General features: G+C 34.5%; 1 long non-coding RNA gene across 1 annotated transcript; it reads right to left on the reverse strand.

The window, feature by feature from the left end:
• Positions 1 to 2,618: 2,618 nt before the first annotated feature.
• On the reverse strand, positions 2,619 to 13,413 carry LOC140057473 (uncharacterized). Its single transcript, XR_011846945.1, has 4 exons — positions 13,372 to 13,413; positions 12,812 to 13,109; positions 3,400 to 3,447; positions 2,619 to 2,689 (listed from the first exon to the last, which is right to left on the reverse strand). It is a non-coding gene; the product is annotated as an uncharacterized lncRNA (long non-coding RNA).
• Between the last annotated feature and the right edge of the window lie 8 nt (positions 13,414 to 13,421).

Consider the following 13,421-nt stretch of genomic DNA (forward strand, 5'->3'; position numbering starts at 1 on the left):
GTGATGAAATTAAAACAAATTGTTCAGCAATATCTTGTTGTTGTCAATCATCGACGCAGACATGTCAATAGAACAATCTATACTGCGCATACGATTTCTACATGGGTATATTTGTTGTCAAGAAATGTAACAGTTGATTCGCAGCGTTCTATAGAGGACCGCAGTTAGAGACACGCAGTTCAAAGCAAAGATCGTATAGCGCCACGTAGTTTCGTGGCGCTATAGTATCTTTGGTTCAAAGAGCGTGTTTGTTTGATTGGCAGCAGTGCTTTAGTATAGTCAAGCCCGTAGGAAAATCGTTTTATTCCACCGTCGATACGTATCCTTCTATTCATTAATTTATGATATCACTAAGCGGTTTCAAGTTACTATAATTATGTCTGTCAAATTTATATAACTATACAGTTGTACCAATCTACGACGGGTCGGTATTGATACGTAGGTCTACAGATTTCACATGTAAATATGCATTGAAGAGTTTATGTTCAATTGGTACGTAAAGAATTACAATTTAAAATGTTAAAGTTTATCCTGTCATCCCATCTTTAGCATTTTAACAGAAGCAAAACTCTTGAATATAGTAAAGTATTTTTTTATCTATAAAACTATCATTAAAATACATATACTTGGATTAACAAAACTAAACAAGAAAAACACCAACATCAAAAATAAGATCAAACATTAAATGTTCACATTTTTAAACTACTATTTTTTTTCTTATGTTTAGAGCAAAGCACATGCACGTTCAGAGCCAAACACCTAAACATTGAAGTACTCCTCATGTAACAGCCTGTAGTGCATTGCAACTATTTATATTATGCTTTGCATCAAGCACTTTTTTTGCCTACATAAAACTGGTTAAAATAAGTGAGGTTCAATTCATATCAATAACATATGTTAAAATACACAATAATTGATTATCAATATAGTTGGAAAACCTTAATATTTTATAACTAGAAGAACCCGTGCTCCGCAAGGTATTTTTATGCCTTTGCATGGGCAAGTATAATAAAAACGCACTCTGATAAATGTACTTTGACAATTTTTTGTAGTTTTGTAATTACATTGTGGTCTAGTTTTGATACTTAATAATTACACATGTCGCGGATTCGAACGTACTGAACATTAATATAAATGGCCGTGATTAAGATAATTATTCTGTTCAAAGAATAAGTGTAATTAATTAAAACTTCGCACGGTTATATACTTTACATGGGCAAGTATATCAAAAGCGCACTCTGATAAAATTACTTTGACAAATAAAACCAAATTGTATCAAGCATAACATTCAGAACTACTGTATTTACGGCGGCCATTGATTGTTATACACTATCCCTTCACTTTGAAATATATGTAGACTAAAAAATGAAAGTAATACTGGATATGGAACTTTATACTTTACTTTTGACTGATCAGACTTTGCGAAAATAAAAGACGCTAAAGAAAAATTGTGCTGTGTGAATTAGATGATGCGCGCAGACACTAAAGTATGAAAGCATAAGTGCCAAACTATATTATTATTATTTTTTCGCATAATATTAGTTATTTGATACATACAGATAACATAAAAAAGTTTAACATAAATCGATTAGAATTGTTAGGTTGGTTTTTTTTTTAATATGAATATGAAATAAATTATAGAATAATAAAACTACAGCTGCTTACGCACACAAAAATTGTCCGAAATTAATGCACTCCGACTTTTTTTTGGCTGTTGATATTTTGTCGAAACAGGACACCCATTTGGATTCATTTTATTTGTGTTTGTGTATGTATTCGACAGAAGTTGGCTTGTACATGTAAAATTAAATTAAATTAATTTCTCTTGTGACTGCGAGAATATCATACAAAAATTAATACTGTATTTTAAATTCTGTTATTTTTCTTGACAGCTGTTGACATGTGGTCGGCTGGTGTTATTTTCTTGTCCCTCCTCAGTGGTCATTACCCGTTCTTCCGTGCCCAAGATGACATGGTATACCTTGCACAAATTATTATTTTTTTTTTTATTATTATTATTTCATACTCATCCAACAGCGAGTAACCTGCCAATTACAGGATGGATAAACTATTTAAAATTTCACAAGACAAACATATACACAAGATGCTCTACATAAACAAAGACTTAGTATTATGGGCACAGACAAGATGAAAGAAGCAGCAACTTCCTGTGGTAAGTATTGACAAAATACCAAGTAGGGGACACTCTTAGGATCCAACAAAGTGTCTCTTTTAATGGGGGTGTCCCCTGAAAAAATGTTATAGTGTTAAAACCCCTTATACGTTTTTAGGAAAAGTGTACCCACTTGAATAGGGGTGTCCCTTAGGAGAGTATTGATAACAATGTTAATGGTAGTCAGTGTTTATAGTAATAACAGTGTCATAGAAGTCTTTTGCTTGTAGTTTGGTTATTTCTATTGAGATAATACAGTACAATGGTTAGGGGTTTTTGTTATTAGTTTCGATAGGATTTCAAAAATAAAAGAAACTGAATTGAATAACCCATATAAAAATAATAATCATTTTACAGTAGGCCTATTAGACATTACCAATTCTTAATTTTGATTCATACAAATTTCAATTTAATTAAAATAACTTACTCTTTTTTTTTTTTTTTTCTTGGTTCTGCATGTCTTATCGTTTGGGTAGAAACCATTTGGGGCATATGGCATACAACATAATTCTCTGTCTGATGAGTAAAATAGAAAGGAATGTCAATAATGTTTGGGTTTAATTAAATCTCCTCTCCCATCTCACCTGACGTTATTATTTACACTATTTAAATATACCCAATCGAATATATGAAATGACATTTGATTAGTGTATGTACAGTATTCTTTAATGTCACTTAAGTCTAAGACAACAGTAGTTTGCTTAGGCTGTCTGGCCTTTCTTCCACCTTCTTTATCTAATAATAATAATAATAAACAGTATTTATATAGCGCCTAATGGATCACTGACCCCTCTAGGTGCTTTACATAGGACCTTAACTAATGGTAATAAACTATCCCCCGCCGGACACCATTCCGGTATTTCTTAGTCGAGGTTTCGGGGATGGAGATAATCAATAATGTGAGAAAAAAAATGTAACAAAGCTTAACTATGCTTAACTATGCTTAACTAAGGTAAAACTATCCCCCGCCGGACACCATCCCGGTATTTCTGAGTCAAGGTTTTGGGGCCAGAATTAACAATAGAGAGTAAATGAAGCATGCACAACTTAAGCTAGGGTTAAACTATCCCCCGCCGGACACCATCCCGGTATCTAGAGTTGTAAAGATATGTTTTGACAGCTGCAATTACTTCCTCATTTGTGGAATCCTTTGAATTTGGGTTTTTTCGAACCCCTCCTTTAAAAAAAAAAGGAGGACAAATCAAATTGTGTTAAAAGATTTCTACCTTGTTTTTCCCAACAGAGATCAAACTGGTACCCACTGCCATTCGAACCTACGGTTAGAAAAAAAGGCAGATTTGGTACTTTATTTTTATATATATATATTTTTTTTAATTTATTTCCTTTATTGCATCAAGTAAGCAGTGATGAAGTTGACATAAATATAATAGTAAATATGTAAACACATAGTATAACACAGTCCAAACAAGTGTATACTAAAATATATCATAGTCCACAAATCAGTCTTTCAATGGCCATCACAGTACATCCAGTAACACAAACCAATAGAGGTTCACAATTTACTTATCATAACTCAGTTACTGATCATTCACCAATCATTGAAAACTCCGTGGAAAGTAATGAAGTTTTTTGTGCGTTGTGTCCGGACTTTGGGGAGGGTGAACGATCTAACGCGTTGGAGCTGATGGTTGTGTGTGGGAGGTTTAGGTAAGAGAGAGTGTAATATATGATCTTCTTTTTTCATTTTATCAAAGAATTTTCTTGACAACTTCTCGCGGTGTTCAGATAGAGTGATGATGTTAAGGTATCTGCGGGTATCAGCATACAAGGTACCATCAGGGCATATTATGTTACACGCTCTTCTTTGGACATGTTCGATTTGGTCAGATTGTGCTTTGGATAAACTCGGGGACCAAACAGCACAGGCATATTCAAGAACTGGTCGTATCACTGCTTGATAGTATCGGAGCAGTTCCAGTCTATCTAGGCCAGACCTCTTGAGTTGCTTAAGAAAAAACAACCTTGGTACAACGCGCTTGGTTAAACAGTCAACATGCGTCTGCCACGGCAATTTACGGTCAAGATTGACACCTAGTAACTTTGCATGTTCAACACACTTGACTTCAGATCCATTCACAGTGATTGGGTCAAACTCAGTTGGTGTTCTCTTACATGTAATGCGCAGTTCAACCGATTTTTTTCTCATTCAGTTTCATACTATCTTGAATTTTGCACTCGGAGTTCTTATTATATCTTTGGTAAAAGGTGGTATCGTCCATATATTTCATAAGCGGCAGATCGACCTGGAGGTCATCAATGAAGGCAACAAACAGGATTGGACCAAGCCATGATCCTTGTGGGATTCCTCCATTTGGTTTTAACACCAAATGTTGGTCAGTCAGTTAATTCTTGCTGAGAATATAGGTTCTGTTTTAGCCCTAAATCTCCCACAGGCCTTTTGGGTAGATAGAGCTAAATATTATATGTTTGGAGTTCATCTCCTGTAGTAGAAATCTGAACAAAGTGTTGATGTAATTTGTTTAGGTGTAAGTACTGATGTATATTTGCATATGACCTTCACCGATTATTTGTACCATAACACAAATAGATTCAGATTGAAACGTAGGCCTAGGGATGGTAGGCTAGGCTAGGATACCTAATTTGTCTATAGAAGATACAGTATTTAACGCTATATCTAGCCTACTGACTACATATTATTTGATTTTGTGTTTTGGTAATTTCATTGTAGCAACATTGTTTTTTTGCTTTTACTTTTTAATTATGTGACCCAAATTCATCCTATCCAATCAAATGACAAGAATCCACAATTGTGCTTGATGTACCTCAATTTTTGGTTGTTGAAGCTACATCAGATATTAGGATTGACACGGTTTTGATTGACCTAGACAATATTAAAATCTCGGAGAAAAAGGAATACAGACAAGCGTGATGCGCTCCATTTAATGTGATGAGCAATAAACGAAAGAGACAAAAATCATATATTTTACATTCGTGTGGCCATAAGATGATGTCACAATGTCCGGTTAGCCATATTGATTAATGATCCGATATCTACAACTCATCACCTTCCAGAATATGTAAGTAAAAAAAAGTTTACCTCGTAGTTCAGAATCTATGATTGTTTTAAAAAAGGCATAATTTTGACGAATTGTTTTAAAATTTGATACAATTACTATAAAAGGCTGGAAAGACATAATTCACGCAAAAAAAGATGTTTTTAGCGCTACGTGCGGACCACGCGCGTAAAATTGTTCGCGCGCGTGGGAATTTTTGACATGCTCAAAATGTCATGATCAGCGTAGAAAGTTGATTAGAAATTAATTTTGCGCAATTTAAATTTTAAATGCGCGTGCGCGCGTAACTTCGTTTAAAAAATGCCATTTTTAGTGCACAAAAATTTAGCGCAAGATATAAATTAAACTTTTGCTAAGTTTCAACTTACATAGTTATATGGTTTTCAATCTATGTTGAATACGGGAAATTCATAAAATCACACGTAAGTCACGTTACGCATTTCTGACGTCATTCACAATAGTAGGTGCACAACTTCACGTCAATGCCCATATGTTGACAAAGTTATGAAATGTTATGTTTACACATTTTTGATATAAGCGAGACACAAAAATAGAGGAGAAATGCGTGTGCGCGCGTAACGTCTTGTAAAACATGGCATTTTTAATCCACAAAAAGTTGATATGATCAATCATAAAAAATCATAAAATCGCACGTAAGTCACGTTGCGAAACTCTGACGTCATTCAAAATAGGAGGTGCACAACTAGAAAGAAAGAAGAATAATACTAGACATGAAACTCGTCACTTTGACGAGTTAGTTATCCGCACGACAAACGCCACGTGCACGTCATACGTTGGAATATTGCACACAGAAAAAGATTATGGCATTATGACCTGAAAAATATGATATGTTGTTAGTGCTGAATTCTGTCAATTTTGTGTCATATTATACAGTATAAACAGTATAATATGTATACATATTACATACAGTGCAGAATAGGTGAAATTATGGGACCCGCCATTTATTCATATTTTTAACATGGCTACGGTATCAAAATTAAACTCTAAGATAGCAATTTCGGAAGGAAATTATCTCAGCAACAACATATTAACATGTAGAAGGAATTTGAATACGTAAAATATAGATGCGCGCTCTTTTAAATGTGATAAACTATGACGCAAAAGGTGGAAATACGACATTTTTTAGTTAACTGGCCATATGATGACGTCATAACATCTGATTAGCAAAATTTTCACATGAATTCGTATCTACAATCCAATAGCTTCCAGAAAACGTTTTAATCATGATTATCACTTTTTATTCTTACGAGCTATAACAGATTGAAATTTACTGTAAAGATGAAAATAAGTGACCCACGTTATTTACATTTTTAGACATGATGACGTTATAAAAATTTAAATATTTTTAACTCATTGGAAAGATAGTTGATTGACCTAGACAGTATTAAAATCTTGCAGAAAATGGAATACGGATAAGCGTGATGCGCTCCATTGAATGTGATGAGCAATAACGAAGAGAAAAAATTCCTATATTTTGCATTCGTGTGGCCATACGATGACGTCACAATGTCCGGTTAGCCATATTGATCCATCATCCGATATCTAAAACTCATTAACTTCCAGAATATGTAATTTAAAAAAAAGTTCACCTCATAGTTTAAAATGGTAAAATTACTCTAGAAGGCTGGAAAAACATAATTCATACGAAAAAAAGATGTTTTTCACGGTACGTGGCAACCGCGCGCGTAAAAAAATGCGCGCACGTGGGAATTTTTGACATGCTCAAAATGTCATGAAACGCGTAGAAAGTTGATTAGAAATTGATTTTTCGCATTTTGAAATTTTAAACACGTGTGCGCGCGTAACTTCGTGTGAAACATGCCATTTTTTCCCCACAGTCAGTTAGCGCAAGATATAAATTACACTTTTGTTAAGTTTCAATTTAAATTGCTATATGGTTTTCGATCTATGTTAAATACGCGAAATTCGTTAAAACGCGCGTAAATCACGTTGCGCAATTTTGACGTCATTCACAATAGGAGGTGCACAATTTCACGTGAATGCCCACATGTTGACAAAGTTATAAAATGTTTTGTTTACAAGTTCTTGAGATACGCGAGACACAAAATTGACAGAAAGAAAGAATAATACAGAAAAAAAAAAAAAAGATGATTTCATACAGTTACAAGGAGTTATCCGCTACTAAGCGGATAACTAATAAAGAAAAGAAAAAAAGATCCAGGACGATTACAAGGAGTTATCCGCTACTAAGCGGATAACTAATAAGAGATGAAAGATAAAAAATGTTTTCAATACTAATATTCTGTAATACTGAAAAACATTAAATATAGTACAGTAGTATAGCATGTATAATACTATAAAACTATTGCGGCGAATGTTTATATTTTGCATCCAGGGTCATCGCAGTTTGTATATCATCGTCTGACATAAACCCAGTCATATGAATTGTGTGACCTTTGGGCCTTTCAACACTCCATGAATTATAGGCCTACTGTATAAAAAGTACCAAAAAACTGATTTTCATTCGATTACAAAGTGATACCCAATATTTATAATTGGTAGCACACACATACCAAAATACTATCATTTTTATTATTTAAAGTGGAGCTACACTCAGACTTTCTCAGCTTATATTATGTTTAAGTATGTTTAATTGAAAGTGATTACATAAAAAAAACAGGGAAAACACGGAAATATTTTTCAAAAACCCATTTCTAAAAAATCGGTCAGAAAATAGTGTTTTTTAATACATTACACTTTTTCAGTAACTTAGAGGTTATTAGTTTACAATACGTCACGAAACGCGTTAATACACTTATGTGTCGAAAAATGGGGAATAAATTTTATACACACAATTAATACGATTTGTTTAGGCCTAAGTAATATTTCCGATAAAAATGTCAGTATAATTTACATGTATAACCTCATGATTTGCAACAGCATAATAATCTTATGAGATTGCTTATTAACTTATTGCTTATTGCTTATTAACTAGGCCTAGTCCTAGCTAAGCCGTCTGCTCAGCCTAGCTAGCCTTGAATTTTTGTGTAAGCCTATAATGGCATTCATGGGTTTAAAAATGCTTGGTCGTTTCGCCCCAACCGGATCAGGTGCCGTTTTCGGCCACCTCGACTATTCCATTATTATGATAGGGGTGTGGTATATTATGTTTTATGTAGAGAAGGGTGTGTCTATTGAATAGGAAGACAATACAATGAACAGTTGAATAAAATTAGGATTTAATTAAAACATCTGAAAATATACTATATTAATGATATATATATATATTACAATCGGTTCTATAAATAACTAAATTAAATACTACAGTTTAATAAAGCTTTAGAGAAAATAGAGAGGACAGAGATGGGGCGATAGTTAGAGAAATCAGATTTGTTTCCAGATTTGTAGATGGGGGTAACGCGCGCAAACTTCATCCTGTCTGGGAAAACACCCTTTAATAAAGCAAGATTAAAAATATGGGTAAGTGGAAAAGAAATGAGATCGGCAATATGTTTGATGGGCTTGGTTTGGAAATCATCAATACCGGGTGATTTGTTGTTTTTAAAGGTAGAAATGATTTTAAAAACTTCGGCCTCATTGACTGGAGTAAAGAATATTGAGTTAGGGGTAGGGTTGGGTAAAAAGACTTTAATTTATTTTTTTTTTTTTCGTTTTTGAGGAGAGGAAAGTGTTTGAACTTATATTAAAATCAATATATGATAAAGTGTGAATAAGCCTTATTTGGGTCATCAGTGTTAATAACATCAGTCCAATGTTGGGTGGAAATTTCAAGACGATTATTTTCCAATATCTTCTGCTGTTGCACTCTCATCACTAATTGACTTGGATAACTGTTCCTTGGAACTACGAATTTTCTTCAGAAGATTAGTTTTTCCTTGGCCAAATATGGCAGATGTCGTATCGCAGCCACTCCAAGCATGAGCGAATTACAAATGTGATGTTACATCATTGCCAGTATTCTTGACAAGATCACAACTTTTCTACAACTTTAGCTCTTTAATATATGACTGTTTCGCTTCAGTATATATCTGCCATAGTTGGGTTTAAAGTGGTACATCAGCAACACAAGCACGTCTGTGTCATCGGCTACCACATCAACAGTTTGCCCTTGCCGTGCGTACTCTAGATCAAATGAAACAGTACTTGTATGAACTACATGCCCATCTTTTTTGAGGTAGCAGCTTAACAATTCAATTACCGCCCATACTTGGGTATAAGCCCACCCCCGACTTTTGATTAATTTTCATGAAAAATGAGGCACTCGGGTATAAGCCCACCCATTAATTCGAAGATCTACAGTGTGTGTCGTAATACATTATTTTGTATTTGGCGACGTCCATACACCGAATACACCTACCTTTGATCATAACCAAGCTAGGCTAATATACGCTAGGCCATATGAGGCCTAGCGGTCCTGTTTTGTTTACACTCCATCGCGGTCGAAGATCGCTTCACACACGACGCTACAAACAAGTCGCCAAAACGGAAAACCACTAGGCCTATTTGGTATCGGCTGCCATAAACAAGCTTATTAAATTTCTTTGGTACATTTCTATTTAACGAACATTGTATACTTGCTTTTCTGCTTGATAAATTCTTGTTCAATTGATGTTTAAAATAAAATAAATTACACAAACTATAAGCTTAATTTTCCGACACTCTACACCTCGCGTATTATATTAGAGGCAACGTTGTACACGTGAGGGCGCTCGCTCGCATGGTGGAATACACAGTGTACATGTGCTGTTTTTTACGATCTGCATTTTTGGATCCTCGGGTATAAGCCCACCCCCCAAACTTGACGTGATTTCATGTTCGAAAAAGGAAGGACTACAGAAAAGGAAGTGAAGAACTTGCTGGATGGAGTAAAGAAAAAAGGAACAAATTGGAACATCATTCTGTACAGCTACGACTTCCAACCAGGAAGAACAAATGTAGACCTGAAATATAAGGTATAAGAACTGGAAAAATAAATTCACGATTATTGTAGCTACATTCAATTATACCATACCTTTTTGGACGGAAAAATTTATTTTTGAAGGGAAATTATTTTTAGTACTAAATTACAAAATAAAATAATATAAATATAATGCAAAACTTGCTTGGGGCCTATAAAATTAAACAATTATACCTCCCCATCATGCACCGGTTCTCATTTCAAAAAGTTTTTAATGAAAAGTGTGCGAATAAATTGTTAATGTAAAAATGAGTTTATTTCGATTCGGATTTACCGAGGTTCGGCCTAGGCCTAATGCTGTGATGAAGAAGGGCAGATAGGGGATATTGAAGCAGAGGGCATACGTAAAAGACATGGGTAAAAAGATCGTCATTATAATAGAGAATGGCTCAGTTACAATGAAGAGAAAATGTTTTGTCGTGACTGTCTAGCGCATCCAGTTACAGCGAGGCAAGCTGGATTTGAACAAAGAACGGGCTCATGTCCATTGCAAGAGCCACATAAACACACATCATTATTTAGTCACTTTAAGTCACTACTCAAAACTCACCTTTTATGATTTTTTTTTTTTTTTTTTACAGCGCCATGAGCAATGAATGTTGGAATGGCGCTATATAAATCGAACGATTGATTGATTGATTGATAGCTTATTAAGTATTGTTATGTACAATTAAATCTTGGAATCGAGACAAAATATTTTAGTAAAAATTTATACTCAAATTATGGCTGGGATTTTGATGTAAGAAGTAGTACCGTAATTGATTGAAATTACAATAATTTGAATATAATTTTACTCGACTAGACCTAGGCTATTGCAATTGAATTGACGGTACCTATCTATTGTATGGTAACAACAGCGAAAGCTCATGACGTAAATTTCGCTATGCTCTTCTGACGTCACAGCAATTTACGGCGGCGGCTGTACGGCGAGCGCGTGCGGCGATATCCTCGATTTCGCGATGGTTCTGAAATCATATGTATACCCCTAATACGTTTTTAAAATATGGTCCTCGGTACAGTTGTCCTTTAAGAAAAAAAAATATATATATATATATATATATATGTATAAGTATCCAATATAAGTAAGTATACAGTATGTCAATAATATGACAAATAGACAATCAAATCACGTACAATTGTTTCATCTACCGATGTTCACGCTAGGTTACAAAGTTTCCCGGACGAGCCCCCATAAATGTCACACAGCCGCAATTACGGCTCTTTCGGCCATGTAATATCTGGTAACCACCGGTAAACAACAGTAAATAGCCACAACTGTACACATATAAATGTAAAAAGTAAATTTAATAACAATCTTTGACAAACAATTCTTCCTTTATAATCCAAACCCCCAAAAAAAAACCCACAAAAAAAACCAACCAATTCTCAAACAATGATACAGTATCCCTATTCCCCACACAATTTATACACTTTCCCAAATTCCCAATCCTTCCAGACAAAATATCAACAATCTTCTTATTGTCAAATAAATCCCAGAACCCCCCTTCCAAATACAATAATATCACAAGATGAATAATTAAACAATAATAAATGTCCACAATATTGTTCCTTCTTGCCTTTTCTCCTACGCTGACACAAAAACAAATTCGAAAGATAAAAGTTAAAATGATTCTGCTTGTATTCCCAGTTATAATTCTTCTCAAACTGCAACTATTTTCTGACATATAAATAAATGAAATATAAAGTTAAAATGTTTCCTGATGTCCTTCTGCACTGCAATCCGCTCCCCGATCAATTATTTCTTTCTCCTTTTCCACGTAACATAATATCAGTATCAATAAAGTCAGTCTTCGATACTTTCAACAATTCTTTAAAAGCAATTAATTCTGCTATTTCCAACAGTTATTATTCGATTTATTAACTTCCTGTATATCACTTTATTTCATTTCTGCTCCAGCTCTATATCACCATAATTATTTCCAACTCACAATTTACTAACTTCATGTATATCACCTTATTTCCTTTCCGCTTCAGCTCTATATCACCATAATTCTTTCCAACCCACAATTTATTAACTTCATATATATCACTTTACTTCCTTTCTGCTTCAACATAACATAACCCTCCTTCTCTGTCTCCTCTCAATTTTCATTTTCATCTCCCTCTCAACCTTCCCTCAATTGCACACATACCACCACCTTATCCTTCTCAACCAATCAGCAACTCACACACCAACTCAACTCTTACACCTCTCCTCCAATCAGCAACCTCCACACACTCCTTCTCTGCACACAAACACTCTGCTCCACTGGCTTCAAACAATAGTTTCCTAAAACAAAAGAAAGGTTCAAATAATGAAAACACTTGTGACACCAACTCAAAATCAGTTGTTAATTTGCTTATTTTTCTGATTTTGAATAATTTCCATTTTTCTCTATCCGGTTGTTCGTGTTTATATGGCAATTTTAAAATGTTTGATTGGCCAACCGGCCAATCACCGCTCTGACAATTTTGTTTTCCAAAAAAAAAACAATTGCATTTTTTATTTTTCTGTGCCAAAACAAAAACATTACGAAAACTTTCTGGCTACACAACTACAGCGCCCGTTGCCATTAGACTACCAACCATTTGCTATTCAACAATAAGTTGTACAATTCTTACCCTCATAACAGGCACTTCCAGCTTTTGATGACCCCACTCCTCCAATCCGAATCATCTTCATTTATGACGATTTCCAGCTTAATATGGGCATGGGCTTTTTCTTATATTCTGAATTTTCGGCCATATCCTGCAGGAACAGCGCTTGGCCATGATTGTTAGAGAAACAATGGAACAGGTCAATTGATTCAATTGGGTTCACAGAATTCACCATGGCTTCAATCCCTGTAAAAATTTTGTACAAGGGAAGGTGGGGCACAATTGCCACGATTTCGACATGGCATTTACTTGCACCATTTGTCTGGAAAAGTAAAAATTTGTTATTGGAATATAAGTTACAATAAATAATTTGTTTTGTATTTTTGATTTGATGTTGTACGGTATTTTTAATGATTAGTAGGTTGTCGTAAAGTGTATTGTTAGTTGAAGATGTAGACGTTAATAAGGTATTTGATAGTTTAGTGGTATTGGATATCTGGTTATGTGATTTTACGATAGGCCTACTTTTAAAAGTTTATTTGTATATTGATTTGTTTTGGTATATGAATGGGGTTGCAATTTACCGTAAATTTGGTGGATGCCGTGCTTGAGGCATGGCCTTCTTGGGTAATTA

The sequence above is a fragment of the Antedon mediterranea genome, chromosome 8 (genome assembly GCF_964355755.1).
Source record: "Antedon mediterranea chromosome 8, ecAntMedi1.1, whole genome shotgun sequence".
Taxonomy (NCBI): domain Eukaryota; kingdom Metazoa; phylum Echinodermata; class Crinoidea; order Comatulida; family Antedonidae; genus Antedon; species Antedon mediterranea.